General features: G+C 43.8%; 1 long non-coding RNA gene across 2 annotated transcripts in view; it reads right to left on the bottom strand.

Annotated features, from left to right (window-relative positions):
• The window catches only part of LOC142015581 (uncharacterized), a 57,116-nt gene that overhangs the window by 24,225 nt on the left and 13,444 nt on the right, over positions 1-19,447 (bottom strand). The window contains exons 4-5 of one of the 2 annotated variants that reach the window (XR_012646193.1): positions 10,875-10,993; positions 10,104-10,169 (exon numbers count right to left, since the gene is read on the bottom strand). This is a non-coding gene — a long non-coding RNA (uncharacterized LOC142015581). Of the gene's footprint in view, positions 1-10,103; positions 10,170-10,874; positions 10,994-19,447 lie in introns of those variants that run through there. The other variant, XR_012646192.1, reaches the window with a different exon arrangement.

Raw genomic sequence — 19,447 nt, 5'->3', positions numbered from 1 at the left:
AAAACAAAAAAAAAAACAACCTTTCTCCTTGCAACTATGTCAGCCCGCAGGGTGAGTGAGCTCCTCGCGGCAGTGATGGCAACGCCGCACTGCACAGTATTCTCAAAGAGGCGGTAACCTTAAGGCTCCACCCAGCCTTTGTTCCAAAAGTCTCTTCGGAGTCCAATCTTAACGAGGCAATAGTTTTACCCTCGTTTTACCTGAAGCCTCACAGCTCCGGCAAGGAGGCACACCTGCATCTCCTGGATGTGAGGAGGGCATTGGCCTTCTACATAGACAGAACTAAGTCCTTCCAGAAAACGGACAGGCTCCTAGTCTCTCTCTCTCCCAGGTCAAAAGGAGAAGGTCTCTCTTCACAGAGAATCTCTAAGCACATTGTGTCCTGTATAAAAATGTGTTACGAGCTTCAAAATGCTCCTTTGCTGGCCCTGCCCAGGGCTCACTCCACCAGGGCCGGCCTTCTTCAAGGGCGCATCGCGTTAAAAGACATCTGTAGAGCGGCGACCTGGTCATCCTACGACACCTTCGCCGAGCATTATGCCCTGCCTCGGGTACTCGAAGAAGAAAGAGAAGTTACTCACCTGTAGTAACGATGGTTCTTCGAGATGTGTCCCCGTGGGTGCTCCACCACCCACCCATCCTCCCCGTTTCGGATCTCTGTCTAGTGTTTTTCAGGAACATCCAAGGCGGTTGGTCAAGCAACTGGTGGGGACTGGATCGCACATGCAGCCGGGGGTGCGCAGGGGGGCGGGGCGCGCCGGTGCACGCGCGATCCAGGAGAAACTGCTGAAAGATTTCCAATCTGCAGCGCCGGGCGAGCCCGACACCTATTGTGGAGCACCCACGGGGACACATCTCGAAGAACCATCGTTACTACAGGTGAGTAACTTCTCTATCCTTTTTTTTTTTTTTTTTTTTTTGCTTCTATCTTCACAGACAAGGTCAGCTCCCATACTACTGCTTTAGGTAATGCATTATGGGAAGATGATGGGCAGTCTCCACGGGGAAAGAACTGTTTAAGGGCCATTTAGAAAAGCTAGACGCACAAATTCATGGGTCTGGATTTAATGCATCCAAGGGTACTGAGGGAATTGGCAAATGTCACTACAGAACCTTTGGCCATCAGCTTTGAAAATTTGTGGAGCTTGGGAGAGGTTCCGGATGACTGGAAAAAGGCAAATAGTGCCCATCTTTTTTTAAAAAAAGACAATCCAGGGAACTACAGACGAGTCAGGCTTATCTCAATCCCGAGAAGAAACAATGGAGGGGATACTCAAGGAATCTATTTTGAAGTACTTGGAAGAGGAGAAAGCGAACAAGAGTAGTCAATGTGGATTCACTAAGGGCAAGTTGTGCCTGACTAATCTGATTAGCTTCTGTGATAAGGTAACTGGCTCTGTGAACATGGAGAAGTCAATGGATGTGATATGCCTTGACTTTAGCGAAGCTTTTGATAGTTTCCCACAGTATTGTTGTCCATAAGTTAAAGAAATATGGATTCGATACATGGACTGTAAGGTGGATAGAAAGCTGGCTAGATGGTTGGGCCCAACAGTTAGCAATCAATGGCTCAGCGTCTGGTTGAGGGTCCATTTCAAGTGGAGGGCCCCATGGATCAGTTCTGGGGCTGGTATTGTTCAATATCTTTATTAATGACTTGGATGAGGGGATGGATTGCACCCTCAGCAAATATGTGGATGACACTAAGAGTGACAGGTAGATACTTTGGAGGGTAAGGAAAGGGTCCAGAGTGACCTAAATAAGTCAGAGGATTGGGCCAGAAGTAATATGGTGAGGTTGAACAAGGACAAGTGCAGAGTCCTGCTCTTGGGACAGAAGAATCCCACGCATAGTTGCTGGCTGGGGACTGACTGTTTTGTTGGTTAAGCAGTAGTACAGCAGAAAAGGACCTGGGGATTACAGTGAATGAGAGGCTGGGTATGAGTCAGTGTGCCCTTGTGGCCAAGAAGGCTAATGGCATATTGGGGTGCATTAGGAGAAGCATTTCTAGCGGATACAGATGTTGTTTGCCTCTATTTGGCATTGGTGAGGCCATATCTGGAGTACTGTCCCGTTCTGGGCCTCCTATGATAGAAAGGATGTGGATGCATTGGAACAGGTCTAGTGGCACGCAATGAAAATGCTTAGGTGCTGGAGCACATGACCTGCGAGGAGAGGCTGAGGGATTTGGGCTTATTTAGTTTGTGGAAGAGAAAAGCGAGTGGTGATTGGTAGCAGGTTTCAACTTCCTGAAGCGGGGCTCTAAAGAGGATGGAGAGAGGCTGTTCTCAGCAGTGATAGAAAACAGAACAAAGAGCAATGGTCTTAGGTTGCAGTGGGAGAGGTCTAGGTTGGATATTAGGAAAAACTATTTCACCAGGAGAGTGGTAAAGCACTGGAGAGGTGGTGGAACCTCCATCTGTGGAGGTTTTTAAGTCCCAGCTTGACCAAGTCTTGTATGGGATGATTTATTTAGGGTTGATCCTGCTTTAGGCAGGGGGATGGACTCAATGACCTGAAGTCCCTTCTAGCCCTGGGATTCTGTGATAATGGCGCCCAATGGCACTAGTTTGAAACAGTGCTGTGTGGCCAGAAATGCTGTTTTGAAATAGCTGAGTGCTATTTTGAAATGCATTTTGTGTACAGTAGACCCCGGACTTACGCCTAGGATGCACTCCTGAGTGACCATGAATAAATCAAATTTTGCGTAAGTTGGGACCAGTTGGGGGAGGGTCCCTGCCACCTCTGGGTCTCCCAGTCCTGGCTGTGCTTGGCTCCCTGCTCCCATGAGCAGTGGGGAGCCCAGAGCCAGGTGCAGCAGCACTGGTCAGTCTCCTGGCTCCTGGGAGTGGCAGGCAGCTGGGAACCAACTGCAAAGGTGCTGGTCAGTTTGCCAGGTCCCCGTCACTTGCAGGAGCTGGGAAACTGGCCAGCACTGCTGCACCTGGCTCTGGGCTTCCCACTGCTCCCAGAAGCCAGGAAACTGACTAGTGGAGCAACACAGTTCACTTCCCCAGCTCCTGCAAGCAAAGGGGAGCCAGGCTGCTGCCTGGTTCCCGACTCCCCATTACTCAAGATTTCACCTCGCATTATTGCAAGAAATGCCTAAGTTGAAATCATACACATCAGGAGAGGGGTCTACTGAAGCTGTTACTTCAAAACATATTCCAAAATGCCTCCATATTATAGCCATAGCCTGATGGACTAAGAACCACTGCATGGGCTTGTCTACACTTGCCCCCAACTTCAAAGGGGGCATGTTAACCAGAGTGGTGGGAGATTACTAATAAAGTGCTGCGGTGAATATGCATCACCGCATTAGGCTAATTCTCCCCCATGGCAACTTCAAAGTGCTGACATGCACTTGAAGAGTGAAGGAACTTCAAAGTGCCTGCGGCTACACGCATACTGGAACTTTGATGCTTCGAAGCTGCCCTGGGAGAGAATTCCTAATCAAGTGCTACATATTCACCACAGCACTTCATTAGTAATCACTCGTCGCCCCGATTAACGTGCCCCCTTTGAAGCTGGGGACAAGTGTAAACCCAGCTCGTGTCTTACAGTGGGTATCCTGGACAAGAAGAGTATTAGGTACTATAGAAGAAATCTGCAGAGTGAGCCTCTGGGTTCCTCGAATACCTTTGTTCTCAAATATCACAAAGTAGATGTCCTCTTGTCCTCCACAATAACATCTTTTTGCAGGAAAGTGCTAAATGAAATAGTACCCTAAGTTTTTTGTAGATGGATGCAAATGTTATCTCTGAGCTAGGTTACCTCTTTTTTTTTTTTCCCCCCCTTCCTCCTAGATTGGTGGGAAGGAGATTATGATCCAGATTAGAAAATAAAATACTGTCTAAGACATTTGGTACACAAGTCAGGTTTGTGCAGTATCACGTTCCCTCTGTCTCTTCGGAGAGATTAGTCCAGTAATTTACATCATTGTACCTTCCTGAAAAGTGAAACTGGCATAGTAAACAGTAAGTGCAGGTAACGGACAGGCACTGGTTGGATGGATATTTCTAAACAGCTGCTGGGACAATGCTTTCCAGCACAGAGGCATGTGCAATAGCTGAAGCAGAGCTAGCACTCAATATCGGAGTGCAGCTAGTAGGTGTATGGGTTTCTACCTCATGTGCAGAAAAGGGGACACTCAGGCTGATTCTGAGCCCATGAAGCTGGACAGCCAGCAAGCATGTACTGAGCATCCTCACAGATTTCCCAGGACAACTGTCTGGAAAAAAAGACTGTTGCTATTTTTAGCATGCCTATCTCTCACAGGCCTGGCAGACATGTCAGTCTACCTACACTGGGAAGTCTACTCCTAACTGCAGTGTAGGAGTACTGAAGAGTCTAACGGGGACAGTGAAAGCTCGTCAGAGTCTCATGGTGCAGATCATCTGAGCTCACGTGCAGGCTTGCTGACTTCATGAAAATGGTCTGCTAATGTTTTAAAAGTGCAACTGTAATGTTATTAGCTTCATTGATTCCTATGCATTCCTGCCATATGATCCTCTACTGTCAGTAAAAGCAGCCAGACTTGCTAACCTATAATATATACGTATAAAAATCCTTGCAACAAACAATTGTGCTTCACTGTGCAAGGTACACAGAAAATAGGGGAGTAAAAATCATCCTTAAAATCGACTGTTCTGATGTGTGTACTGCATAGCCAAAGTAGACTTTTCGATGGAATGTTTTCGGCTTTTTGTGCCTCACTAATGAAGGAAGGGTGGCGATGCTGTACAGTATTGTTCCTCTTTTGGATCTTTAATATAAGTGATTTTTTTTTTTCCATGACTAGGGTAGTCAAATTCCACTCTCCAAGAGCTCTTAATAGCAGGGCTATGGTGGCAGCTGGTAGCATTATGCTGCACACTACACTAATGTGGAATTAGGCATTTCAAAGGCTTAACATGATTATTTTCCTTCAATGATCCACTGTAAAACCAAAGAGCAACCACTTGTGCTCTTGCTGGGAAAAGAAAAAAAAATAAATTCAACTACCACCTCTATGGTCACGGCTTCCAGATCTACTTGTGTACTCTATTCCTGTTTGGACTGAAATCTCAGCCTGTCTTTCTGACCTCTCCTCTGGATGTCTAGCTGCCAGCTCAGGCTAGCACATTATCTCCCCTCACCTCTGCTCAGTGCTTCTCTTTGTTGATTCTCTTGGATGACACCACCATCCTGCTTGTCATTCAGGCCTGTGATCTGGGCATTCTCTTCAACTAGGGCTGTTTTATGGGCCTTACATACAGGTTATGTTTAAATATTGGCAGTGGTTTCTGCTTAACACCTCTCATGTCTCTTCTGCCGCAGAAGATTGACCTATTCAGGGTCAATCTTTTTGGGTTTTGTTTTGCGCATGCACAAAATAGCACTTTCCAGGGTCAAAGTCGACCCTGGAACACATGGTGAGTGGCAAAGTTTATGGTCAGTCAATAGGCGAAACTACCGTTGACCTTCTTCCATAGCAACAGACATTGAAGTTGACTCCTGATAAGTCAATTTTTAGCTAGCCAACTGGACAGAGGGATAGCTCAGTGATTTGAACATTGGCCTTCTAAACGGAGGGTTGTGAGTTTAGTCCTTGAAAGGGCCATTTAGGGATCTGAGACAAATAGATTTTTGGGGGGAGGGATACCTCAGTGGTTAGAGCATTGGCCTTGAAAACCCAGGCTTGTAAATTCAATCCTTGAGGAGGTCATTTAGGGATCTGGGGCAAATAGATTTAAAAAAAAAAAAAGTCAGGGATAGTGCTTGGTCCTGCCGAAAGGGCAGGGGACTGGACTCAATGACCTTTTGAGGTCTCTTCCAGCTCTATGAGAGATTCATACCCACAGAGACTGCTGCAAAGATCATTTTCCTGTTCAGTTGCTTTGACCAGTCACCCGTCTCTGCATCCTTCCACGAGCTGCTATTCTCTATCACCTTGAACAAAAGGCTTCTCTTCACTCTGCTCAGGGTCTCTCTCCACACTTCTATTTGTTCCTGATGTTTGCCTTTAATGAGCCCATGATGCTGACTTCACCACCTACTTGTTAAAATTTCAAACAAGCACTATCCTGCTATCTGCCGGCTGCGGGACATGCTTGGCTGGTGCTCCCCCAAAACATCTGCAGAGCTACTTCATTTTACTGGTCCTGTAACACCTTACAGACTAACAACTTAACTTATTAAGTAATGAGCTAATCAGAATCTGATGAAGTGGGTTTTACCCATGAAAGCTCATTATGTAACCAAAAAACCTGTTAGTCTTGAAGGTGCTACAGGACTGCTCGTTTTATCATTATCTACCATCCTCCATTGACACATGACAAAAACAACCAATTTGATAATTATTAGATTGTTGGTGTACAGATCTCTCTCTAGCTTCCTGCCTAATATTGTCTCATTGTTTCTCCATCTATGTCGATCTTTTGTCTCTTGACTTACATTTTAATATTGTAAGCTGCTTGAGTCAGTAAGTATAATTTTTTTGTTCTGTGTTTGTACAGCACTGAGCATTATGGCCCCTGACTGGGGATTTTAGGTACTGAAGTATGACAAAAAATTAATAATTATTTTCTGTCTGTATATGGCAAGGAGAACATCCAGTTCAGTTTCTCCTAGATGCTAGCAATTAAGGAGTGGGTATTTAAAATGCTTTCTAGAAAGAATAATATAATTTCATGGGAAACAAGTGCCAGCAGAAAAGAATGTATAAAATAAATGCTGCTTTTTGAAAATCTCCTTAGAAATAAAGATGTGTGGAATTTATACAGAAGCAAAACATTCTATGTGCCTAATTTGCCTTAACTAGAATTGAGTTCTGAATTACTTCAAGGAAAGGGAAGAAGCAGTGAGAGCAGATAAATGCTGAAAAACCAACAAACAATCTTTTCCCATGAAGCATTCCTTAGTAATATGAGAGAGTCTTAAATAGTTATTGTAAAGTATGGTAACTGAAGGGACAGTTCCTACCATTTACTTATTTATTGTGTTCCTTTTGTGCTCAATTTACAAGTGAAAATATTTTTCTGTTTTCCAGGAACTAAATCTAAAAATTCACTCTGGAATATGAAAAATCAAGATATGGTCATTCTGCCCCTTACGCCATCATCAGGAACAAAGATCTTATCACCTGAATTTAAAAGACAAATTTGCTGGTTATATGTATAGTAAAATTATAATCCAGTTCACTCTGTGGTACTAACAGGAGCAAAAGCTTGATTTTTTTTTTCAAGTCAGTGGATAGGCCCATAAAGTACACAGATACATGGACATTACAGGTACCATTCCTCTCACTTTTTCTGACTACAGCTGCTCTTTAATTAAAAGTGTAAATACATACTACGATTTACAGGAATCTGTGACCTAGGGACTGTGCCTCTCCCATTAACCTGTGTATCAGAACACTACTCCAGAAAATACTCCCATTGTTCACAGTGCCACGGATAAACTTAGTACAGAGAGAAAGCCATGCTAGTCTATATACTATCATAACAAAAAAGCAGTCAAGTAGAACTTTAAAGGCTAACAAAATAGTTTATTAGGTGAGCTTTCATGGGACAGACCCACTTCTTCAGACCACAGCCATACCAGAATAGACTCAATATTTAAGGCATAGAGAGCCAAAAAAAGTAATCAAGATTGACAAGGTTGATATCACCTTGATATTTTTTTTTCAGATTTGTCAACCTTGATTACTTTTTTTGGTTCTCTGTGCCTTAAATATTGTGTGTGTTCTGGTATGGCTGTGGCCTGAAGAAGTGGGTCTGTCCCACGAAAGCTCACCTAATAAACTATTTTGTTAGTCTTTAAAGTGCTACTTTACTGCTTTTTTGTTTTGATAGGGATAAACTTAGAAATGTTATTCACCAACCTTCTCACAGCTACCCAGATCTAAAGGTGGAATTTCATCACAGGATGTTGAACCCTTAGGTGAGGAGTTTTTACATTTCTAAAAAGGAATTAAGGTTCAGGACATTGTTAAATTTGCACTTAGAATTTTTAAAATTGTATTTTAATAAATGTTCTAAAATGCAGTTTTTGGCTTTGGCCAGTAGGTGGAGCTGAACCGGAGTAAATAGATGACTTCCTCAGGTATGGGGAACAGCAGTTTTTTCCTATGAAGTATGCAAGTGCCAAGCACAAAGGGGCTCAGTCCTTATTGGGGGACCCCTTAGGAAGAATAATAAAAATAAGAAATGGTATTTGTTATACTGACCAGCAAGGAGGGAGTAAAAGATTTGAGATTAAAATTTTTACATCCCCTACAAAATTTAGTACAGCTGAAGAAAGCACGCATGAAGCTCTGGAGAGTATCAGGAAAAGAGTGGAATAAAAATCTGAAACCTTTAAATGAAATGACAGATGTCTTATTTTCAGGTGAAGTGTGTGGTGTGTGTGGGCTTGCGTTGTGCCCATCGTAGATTATTTTTCCATGAGTATGCAAAGATATTTAAGAGCAACTATTTTGCTTTTGAAATTTACCAAATATTAGACCCTTGCTTGGGATCAACGGCTGAAGGCTGCTGACTTTAATAGAACAATGACAATTTACAGAAGCTGAGGATGTGGCCTACAATGTGTTTTCAAAATATCCTGGGGAAGGAAAACTTTTAGATGGTGTATAAAGTCTTCATTTCTAGCCTCTGCCTTGATCCCAAATTTGACACCCTGAACTCCATGCTTTGCTATTGCTACAATACTCAGGACTGCCTTTCTAGAAACAAAACGAAACCTTTTCACGAGTGTTTTTAGCATAAGTTTGTTCGCCAAGAATGCTGTCTCAGTCCTTGCTTAGGTTCATAGGAAAGCATTTTTATTGAAAACAGGGAATCAAATTAAACTGATCCACCAAGCTCCAATTGGCCTACCTGTGAGTACAAGTATGTGTGGGATATGGAGCTCATCACAGACGGATACACATTCATGGAAGCTTCTTGTTGAAATATGGGCACCACTTTGTTGTCCTGAAGCCTTGCTCTTCTCACCGCAGTAAGCTCATGTGCAGTGAGACTAGCACAGCTGATACCCTTGGAATTTTGCTCATTCTGTCTTGTCATCTCCCTCGTAATCCTGCCTCTAGCTCATCTGCACCTGCTGCACGCTGTAGTAACCGCTGTGTTCTGTCTTGGGCTCAGCTACCCTTTTTTTTCCCCCCTGCACTTTTTTATTGATGCAGTAACACTTGGTAAGATCAAAGCGTGATCACCTTCAGGTTTCTTTATCACTGGAGTTTATGAGGTAAGTGTTAACTGCTTGCTTCAGATGACATAAACTGCATGCTTCTAATCTGCCTGTTTATACGCATGCAGGACTAGCATCAGTTTTCAGTCTAACTGGAACCCCACAACAGCTGTTTCATGTTATGTTTCGCTTACATTAGAATTAGTTATTTTTCCAGACCCCCATTTCCCTTCCCCAACTTTTCTTGTCAAAATTCTTAAGAATAATAATACCCACGGTGATCTTGGAATGGTGGAGTGGAAGCATAAAGGGTTAGACTGAGGAGGACACATCCCTGATAGCGTCACGCTGAACAACTTGTGGCAGTCCAAACTTTATTTTAACTTTAAATCCCATGGGATCAACATTTGCGATCTAGTCCTACAAACATTCATGCACTGGGCAATGCATCTGTAAGTTAAGTGTGGATTCCAGGAAGCTCAGTGCCATGTGCTGTCTGATGCATACTCTATGCTTTCGAGGATTTATTATAATATGCATTTTGCAGGTGAAGTGGTCTAGGTACCACTACGTGGGACAGTTAACCACACACAGGTGTGTGGGTGACAGAGGCACACAGCACAATATTGCTAGACATAGTATGGGAGAGCCTGAATATGTAAATGAAACAGGTTCCAGTTTGCAGAACAGGGACTGAGTGATTGTTGGGATATGCACTCATGCCTGTCTCCACAGTCCCAGAACTACTAGTGTCTAAAGGTTGCTTTGTTAGCTACCTTGAGACTGAAAGGTGTTTGGGATGGAGTGTCCAAGCCACCCAAGGCCTGAAGAGGTCAAAGAACTAGGCAAGCCAATTAATGGTGGAGGCTGCACCTGGAGGAGGAGCCAGGGAGCAGGGATTAATTCATTGAGACTCAGCTGGGTGGCAACAGGAAGGGCCTACATAAAGCCCAGGAGCTAAGAGGTACTGTAGAAAAGGAGTCTCCAACCACTTCCTGCGAGAAGAGAGCTGATTTCAGGAGTAGAGCAGGAGAGAGGGGGAGGCATAGCTCAGTGGTTCAAGCACTCCAGGGCTGGGAGTTCAATCCTTAAGGGGCCATTTAGGGATCAGGGACAAATAGAATTTAAAAAATAAAAAAAAAGGGCGGGGGGGGGACGAGGAATAGTGTTGCCTCGTGCCAAGAGGGCAGGGAACTGGACTTGATGACTTCCTAAGGTCCCTTCCAGCAATATGAGATGTGCATCTCCAAATCTTGAAAAGTGGGACTGGCTCAGGGGAAAAGAAGCAAGGGGTAGAACAGGGCAGACCTTGGTTGCTAATGAGGGGGACTCTGAAGTGGAACTCAGAGAAGAGGGCAGGCCTGGGTTCTCCTTCCAGCTACAGGGGAAGTAGCACAACTGGAGAGCAGACAGTGGATTGCCTGGGATAGTTTGTGCTGGCTGGAAGATTTGATACGCTGGAAGTGGGAAACATAGAATGACCTGACTGGAGGACCAAGTGGTGAAGGAGCCACCCTGGACTTGCAGGGATGGGTGGAGAGAATGATGGGCAGAGAGGCCCTCAGAAGAGGGTGCAACATCTGGAAGGAGCTAATTCCTAGAGGGGCTAGGAGGAGGCACCTAGGGGTGAGTGCATCCCAGGACACTGCTATATAAACCACAATTCTGGTTTCAGCATTCCAGAGCTCCATCCTTCTCACCTGCAGTTGAACCTTTTGTGGTGCCTGCCCCAACTTCCAGAAGAGCAACTGCTTTCTGCAGCATGAGGTCAGTCTCAGTTTTACCTTGTTAGGTGCTGCTGAACATGGATATTTTGTGCCTGCAAAGAAAGGAAAAGCACTGGAGTGCATATGAAGGATTTAGGACATGAGGTTTATTGAATCACAGTTGATGTCTAGTAATACACAACTGTAAAATACCAGAGATGGTCTTGAAACAAGACACTAGGTCCTTTCACACCAGGATTTGAGTAAATTCAGAACCTGATCCATATGCTTCTGGGATGTATCAGAGGTGAGCAGGTTGTTCCATCAAGGCAGGCTTGCCTTTGTCTCTAATTATAACGGCCATTTGTCACGTAGGTGAAGTATTCCTTGTTTGGATGGGAATCCGACAGAGTTTTAGGTACAGTATATCCCTCCTCTTTGTTGTCTCACTTCCTCCCTCCCCCCCTCTTCCTTTTATTTATTTATTTGGTGGGGTCGGGGGCGGGGGGGGGGGGGAGAGGGAGTGAGCTGCTGTTAAGTGACTCTGGAATGTGCCTGGAGGTGAGGGGGAAGCATAGCTGATTCCAGCTGGCATGATAAAACTTGAAAGTCCCCAGGATATCCAGACTTTTCCAGTGCATTGTGTTTAGATAAAGTTTATAAAAAGAACAAGAGAGAGAGAGGAATGGCTTGCAGGGGGGTTGGTGATGGCATGGAGATACCCTTAGGAAGTGCTTGTTTTACATGCCTGAAATAACATCAGCTGCAGCAGAAGGGCACAGAATCCTGAACTGGGGAGTTGGAAGGCAAATAAAGAAACCCCTGATTCTCAAATACATTTGTATTGAAATACATTTATTGGCTTGGAAGCAATCCTCCCTTTTCCAGACACACCTTCTCACCCTGCAAACTGGCAGCAAAGTGAATGGTTGCACAATGAGTAGAGCCTACCAGCATTTTACAATTTCAGCTGAATTGTATGGAGTTGGTCACAGTATATTTTCCATGTGTGTGGGCCCTTCTGAGTCTCAGAATGAAGCCCCAGAATGCAAGTGTATTGTTTATACACAGACCAACTGCACAGGGAAACCTTAATAATGCTTTAGAATTTGATGCCTGGATATTGATTTACAAAAGGCTGGCTACAGATTAGGAGCATGGGCTGTGTTCAAACTTTGCCATGGACTTGCCATGTGACCTTGATTAAGTTGCATCCTCTTTCTAGCCTCAGTTTTCTGCATCTGTAGGGGTGCTGAAGCTTAATTCAACTAACATCTGTGAAATACAGGTTGAATCTCTCTAAGCCAGAACTTTTTTTTTCCTCGGACAACATCTGCAATCTGGTATGATTTTAGTTAGCCCGATATCCATATCATGGGCATAGCCAAATTTCCTACGGTCCCATAAAGTTTGTTTACAGCCAACAGTCCTGGCTTTGTGTTCTGTGCTGTTATTTAGCTGTGATTTAGTCTTAAATGTCTTCTAAGAGTCCAATAAGCAGTGGAAGTGTTGGTAATGCTGTTAGACAATATTGACCTTCTGTGGTTCAGCAAATTCTCTTGTTCAGTCTATACCTGCTTGAAAAGGTTTTACAGCCTGTAGAACACTTTTTTTCATTCTTCTCTTTTGGGTGGTTTCATGGATCCCTCAATTAGTTTTCTAGACTGGGTTCACATTTGTGCATGGACTTTCACACAGAAAATAGAATATAGTTTGTGTTAATATTTTTAACCTTTTGTACTTACTGAGCACTGAAATATTGATCAAATATTTTATTAAATAAATATCTTCCCCTGCTCCCTATGAAGCAGATCAGTAATACCTGCTCCCTGTGGAGACAGAGAAATAGAAACACAAAGGTGAATTGATGTGGGTTAAATTTCCAAAGTGCCACTGTGAATAGAAGCCTACATTTCACTGATTTTTTCAATGGAACTTAGATGTGCTTGCATTTTTTTTAACCTCTTTGCCGAAGGCCTGACACTGTAATTATAAAGATTCACTTTAGAAGTTTCCTTGTTTCTGCTTCTGTGTGGTTTACCAGCGCGTTACCGACCTTTGTTTTGAGTGGCTTACCACTCAACTCTTGGGTGTCTTGAAAGATTTTTGGAAAGTAGACAAACGCACAGTATGTTTCTAATGAAACAGCAAGACGTGATGGACAGTGTATTCTGAAGGATTATCAGAGGTCTGGGGCATGTTGTGAGACGCGAGGCTGAAGGCCAAGAGCTTTCAACCCCTGCGAGTGCCATAATCTGTCAGAAGTGCTCTGTCCTAAGCCGTCTGATGGCAGACTTTGTGCAGAAAGTGATTAAGAATGGAAAGGAATAAACAAATTTGTCCAGCCTGTGTGGTGGTGATTATCAATATCTGACTTGAAATCCTGTCTTGTTCTTGAAATTCCATAGATGTTGCACAATTCCAATCAACATTTTTTGGTGCGATGAGGCTTTCCGGGTTGACAGCACACTAATAAAACTTTTACGAGCTACATGATCCACACAATATGCAGATGGATAGGACTCAGATGACAGAAGTCTTTCAGCTGGCTTGCTTTTTCACCTTCCATTCTCTCCAAAAATCTCCTTAACAGATTCTTTTTGCAGATGCAGTGGAAGCCAGGCCTTAGGCTATGACAAATAAGGGAGCCTCTTGGTGATAACCCAGAATAGCTTTCAGACTCATCATATACTGTCTCCTTAGTGCACTGAAGTCAGTGGCCATTCATACTAGCAGAGTGTCTGGCCCCTAGCCTCCTGCTTGTCTCACAACTCCTACTGCTTCTTCCCCTGCAGGCAGAACTGGGATCGTTTGAGGAGGAGAAACAACTGACTTCCTGTGCCTCTCTAAAACAGAGCCAGCTTGGCACGATGATGTGAAGCAGACCCATTGGCAGGAGTGGAAAGGAAACCTGAGGTGGAGAAGAAACAGCCGAGTCACCTAAGGAGAGGTGTCTGAGGGATCAGAGTAAGGGATGCTGTTGAAGTCTGGGAGTCACCAGACCCTGGACCCCATCCACACACACGTTACTCTCATTCAGCATGTTGAACAGCAGGTTGGTTAACGGACAGGGACAAAGCGTAGAACAGACTTGTCAGTGCAGAAACCAGAAGCAGTCAGTAAAATCCACCTTGGAGAGAGGGGCCCAAAAGGAGTCTCTCAGCCAGGGCCCTGGCCCTCCTTCCTTCCTCTCCTGCCATGTTTGACGCCCCAGCTCAGCTGCCCAGTTCCAGTTCAAACCAGCCAGGTGCCACCTCTTCCCTATTTTGTCCTGTTTCCAGGGAAGGAAGTTGTCACCTGGTTGCCTAGGTTACAAAGTGCATGGAGGGCCATTATGTACATGTGAGAAGCTATCACACCCAAACTCCCATAACCACCGTGCACTGATGCTGTGCCTTGGGACTTGGAGGCACACACCTCGGGTTGCTACAGGACAGTAGGAAACACATGCAACCTAACCAGGGGAATAAAGTCCTCACGCACCCAACTTCGTTACAACTCATCCTCCTCAGAGTCTGAACTGAGTAGGCTTCATTTGGGAAGGGGAGATTTCCCAAAGGGCCCATTAGAGAAACTAGAACAGGTCTGTTGGGACAGAACATGGGCAGTGTAGTGGTTTTCATCTGGGGTTCCATGCTGGAGCAGACCCAGCAGGGAAGAATCCCAGCTCTTAAGGAATCTGTTTAGCAGGAGGAGAGGGATATAGTGAAGTTAGAGGAGAGAGAAAGGAGCAGCAAAACACAAGCTGGACAGTGTGGACACAACTGGCAAGTAGGAAATGCTTGTACCAATGAAGAGCCAGATTTTCCTTGGCCCAGGTGTCATGGAGGTGTTTTCAGGTGTGTGTTTAATGTAAGGATCTTCACTGACCCTTCTAGTGGAGTATTCACTGATGACACTGAAGGAGCTATGCCTCCTGAGTGTTGTTATTCAATCTGGCCTCTGATGGCATGCAGGACACAAATGGTCTGCTTAGTTGGAATGATTTTGTTTTGTGTTACCCTTCCAACAAGGATTTATCTGTGCGCGCTGGGAATTATGATGTGAAATACTCCAGTGTGGAAATTCTGTGCAGGGATTATCTCACTCTCGTTGGGTTAACCTATAGCAGCCCATGAGCAATCCAGAGCTCCCAGAGCAAAGGTTCTGAAGCATTAGCACTTAGTGACAGGAAATCCTAATACTTTCTGCCAAGGAAAGAAAACAAGGAATGTGGCTCCATCGTATCCCTTTGGTGTGCCATGGTCTGGTACAGAAATTTGCAGTGTTTTCATTCTTTCTCCAGGCAGTTTTTAAAACATCCCCAGGCTCATCTGAAAGATGCAGGAATTACCTCCCCAGCTTCGGCTCACATGTGTAATTTCCTGATGGGTCAAAGCAAAACCCTTAGATGCAAACACCTTCTAACATTAGGTAGGCGCGGATCCAGATCTGGACTTTGCACCTTGTCTTGACAGACTGAAATATGGAACAACTGAATTTCATGTACAGATTCCCCAGTTATCCCAAAGCATCGAACAACGTAGCACTCATACTTGAGCTGGATCACAGAGCGTTAACTGTAGACACAGCTTTGAGGCTACCATTGAAAAGCTCCTGGAAATAGAATAAATTCATTCACTCATCTCTTAAACTAGGCGAGCAGTTATGAACGTATAACTGTTATGGCTTGGCAAGGGCTACTTGTCTGCTTCTGGGGGCAGTTCACAGCAATGAGCCCAGCTATCTGAGATAACACCACAGACCTGATGTTGTATCACAGCTGTTACAACCCTCTGGGGCTCAGCTGTTGTCAGTACGTCAGGGCTTTCTCAGTGGAGAGCCCATGTCTGCTCTGTCCATGGGCCCACTAGAAACCCCTGTTCGGTTAGCCTCTTCAAAGAGCAGCATGATCTTTGGTCATGAGTTCGTGTATTCTTTTAGGTGCGGGCTCTACACAGAGAGAAGGCACAGCTATGTTTTGTGACTTTTTTAAATGATCATAAGTTGCCAAAGTGATGGGAGCTATTTATGAACTGATTAATGCATTGCTCTCACCTTCTAAAGACATCTCTAATGGGCCTGACCCCTGTATGGTGCTGGTTACCCTCAAAAACGATCTATGATGATGAGAGGGAGCTACAAAACTGTGGAAGAGTCTCCCAGTGGAAACGATGGAATATATGTTGCTTGAGTCATCTTAAACTGTATGAAGAACTGAAAAATATTAAGAGGTGGCATGTGGTCTTTTCATCCTATAGTTGCCACCAGATTCCATGATCATGCCTTATTTTATCCTCCACTATAACTTTTCTGCATGAAAAGTTTGGCCTGATGATTGCTGGATATGCTATGAAAGCCAAAGAGAATGTTTGTTTGAAAAAGCCATTTGCCTTTCTGGCTCGTTTTCCCCTCCTGTAAAATGCTGATTATACTTTAAGACACTATGGCTATGTCTACACTAGCCCCTTCTTTTCAAAAGGGGCATGGTAATGAGTGATATCAGAAGTTGCTAATAAGGGACTGGCATGAATATGCAGCACCTCATTAGCATAATGGTGGCTGCGGCAATTCGAAGGGCAGTTTCAAATTGCTGCAGCTGCCATTATGGCAGCACCTCATTAGCATCCTCCAATCTCACTCATTACTAGTGTAGACGTAGCCTATATAAATGCCAAGAATTATGTTCTGAACTATTGAATTCCATTACTGGGCAAGGGAGACCTAGTAGTTTGCTGAGATCAATGTAAGTCCTAGTTTAAGTTCACTTATTCAGTCTAGATAGCTCAGTGGTTTGAGCATTAGCCTGCTAAACTCAGGGTTGTGAGTTCATCCCTTCAGGGGGCTATTTAGGGATCTGGGGCAAATATGTGTTTTTAAAAAAAAAAAAAAAAAAATGTGGGGGGTGGGGTGGCTGGTGCTTAGTCCTGCCACGAGGGAAGGGAACTGGACTCAATGACCTCCTGAGGTCCCTTCCCGTTCTATGAGATGTGTATCTCCATATGTATATATTTTTTTTTCCTACAGTGCCCAGTCACCACATAATAAAATAATCAGTCTCACATTAACACAAAGGTCATGTTTATAAACAGTTAAATGCTGAGATGTTTAACAAATGGTTAATCAATTGTTATGGATTCCAGCAGGTCAATAGGTTGTTACCATCTTGTAACACTTTCTAGTCGTGTGTATAAACCAGACTCATGTGAAAACCTTAATTCTGAAGTCTTTGACTTCTGTCCAATTAAAGCGAAAACCTCATCATTGGAATGTTTTTTTTCTGCATTCAATTATAACTTTCTCTGTTGCTTACCCTGCAGGTTTGGACCCCTGAATGGTACACTTTGAAGGTTGCATTTTGATTTTGATGTAAACCACCTGCTGTTTAGAGTGACACTTAAATCCATAATGTAAATTCAGTCCTAATCATCAAAGGAAAGTGAGAGTTAAGTGCGTGCATGTCCTGGGTATCCTGTTTCCCTGCTGCTCATCCACAGAAAATAAATCACAGTGGGTGTCACTGCACCTCCTATTCTTTGTTCAAATGGCCAGAGTGGGCAGTGAGTCAATTGCTTCGGGAGTCCCGTCTGAATACCAAAAAACATATTTTTGATGTCCAAAACTGTTTTGACGAACAGCCCTCTCCCCACACCCCCATATTTTAAAGTCATAAGAAATCTCTGGGTCTGATTTCACCACTGTGGCATGCCAGATCTCTGCTCATGTGACTCCACAGAAATCGCTGGAATCACATGTATGTAGGAGTGCAGGAACTCAATAGGCCATTGAGATCAATGGAGTGACACAAGACTGAAGCTAGAGTAATGCCGGGGCAAGCCAGGCCCTATGTGAACAATCGTAAGATTCTCACAGTAAAAGGCAATGCAAAGGAGACAATGCAGTATGTGCTGTATTTCAACTCAGAGTGAATCAGCACAACCCCAAAAGTCCAGGGAGCACTCAAAGGTCCAGAAGCAATGCTGTCATTAAGTCTCAAGAGATTAATAAGTGGATCCAGGCTTTCTGCATCCTACCTGCAATTTGCCCTTCAAGTGAGCAATAGGAAATGCCCAAAGCCACATGTCAGCATAGAATGGAAGATGGAAGCTCAAGTAAAATCACCCAGTGTGTCCCAGATTTCCAAAGGCCACTCCACTTAAAAGTTCTAAATGCCTTCAGGCCTCACTGATCCTCAGGTGGTACACAGCACCCAGCAAGATTAGGATTTGTTTTCTTAGGACAGATCCTCCACAATATAACACAGACCTGAGCCACAGAAAAGCAGTAGAAGTATTTACAGGGTAGGACTGAAAGCTGCTGTGAAGCCACACAAATAAAAATTAACAGGAAGATTTTTAAAAGGCAGAAATGGGAATTAGGCAAGCAGATGCCCTTGACTTTGAATTGCTCCTGGGCACCCAACTGCCCGTTGTATCTTTGAAAATTTGCCCTCCATTGAACATGGAAATGGCAGGATGGAGGAGAAATCTAAGGAAGGTCTAAATGCTAATGACTGGCATAGAGAAGCCTGGGCTCATGGTTAAGGCACCATCTTCAGCCCTGGAAGGATAACACACAGCCATTTAAAGAAAAAAAAATCAGTGGGAACACTTGCATTGACTTAAATGGGCTGTGGATTAATGCCCAGGAAATCTCTCTTCAATTCCCAGCTCTGCTAGACTCCTCTCAATCTATTAAAGGGCATATTATACCCATTTCTCCCACCCTTTGTCTGTCCTGCCTATTGACATAAGCTCTTGAAGTCAGAGATTTTTCATGTAGCACAATGATACTGATCTCTGGTCCCAATTCAGGAATGAACTTAAGTAGATGCTATTAAATAGGTATTTGTAAATCTTAGATTCATAGAGTTTAAGGTCAGAAGGGCCTTACTTCATGTAACCTGGCCTCCTGCATATTGCAGGCCTCTGCATTTTACACTATTTTGCCTGTATTGAACCCCATAGCTTTGTATTTTGCTCAAAGATAGCTTCCTGAGAGGCATCTGGCCTTGATTTGAAGACCTCAAGAGATGGAGAGTCCAGCACTTTGCCCCCTCACTCTTAAAAAAAAAAAAAAAAATGCCTGATTTCTAGAGCCCTATGTGGATACAAAATTTATGACTGTATCTGGATCTGGATTTGCAAAAGTGAGCTGCGGATATCTGTGTCTGTATTCACAGATGTGCACACCCTCAGATATAAAATGAATATCTGTACATTTTCAGGGTTCTAGATTAAAAAAAAATTTGTATCAGAATTTGTATCCCCCAAATAAGCTGCAGATACCCACAGATATAAAGCAGATAGCCACAGATTTTTCTAATCCACATCTGTGAATGCAGATACTTGTGAATATAAAGCCATGGATTTGCAGAATTTTTCTAATTTGAATTTGTTTGGCTTCAGCTTTGAGATCTTGGTTCTTGTTATGCCCATCTCCACCAGAACAATCATGTTTTTCCTCAGCCTGGTACAAAGGGAGCTGTTACATGGTATTTTCTGCACAGGAAAATACACTTACACACTCTAATCAAGTAACCTCTCAGACATCTTTTTTGAGCAACTAACATATTGAGCCTAATTTGG

This window comes from Carettochelys insculpta, chromosome 7 (assembly GCF_033958435.1).
Source record: "Carettochelys insculpta isolate YL-2023 chromosome 7, ASM3395843v1, whole genome shotgun sequence".
NCBI classification, from domain to species: domain Eukaryota; kingdom Metazoa; phylum Chordata; order Testudines; family Carettochelyidae; genus Carettochelys; species Carettochelys insculpta.
This window is presented reverse-complemented; position numbering and strand designations above follow the sequence as displayed.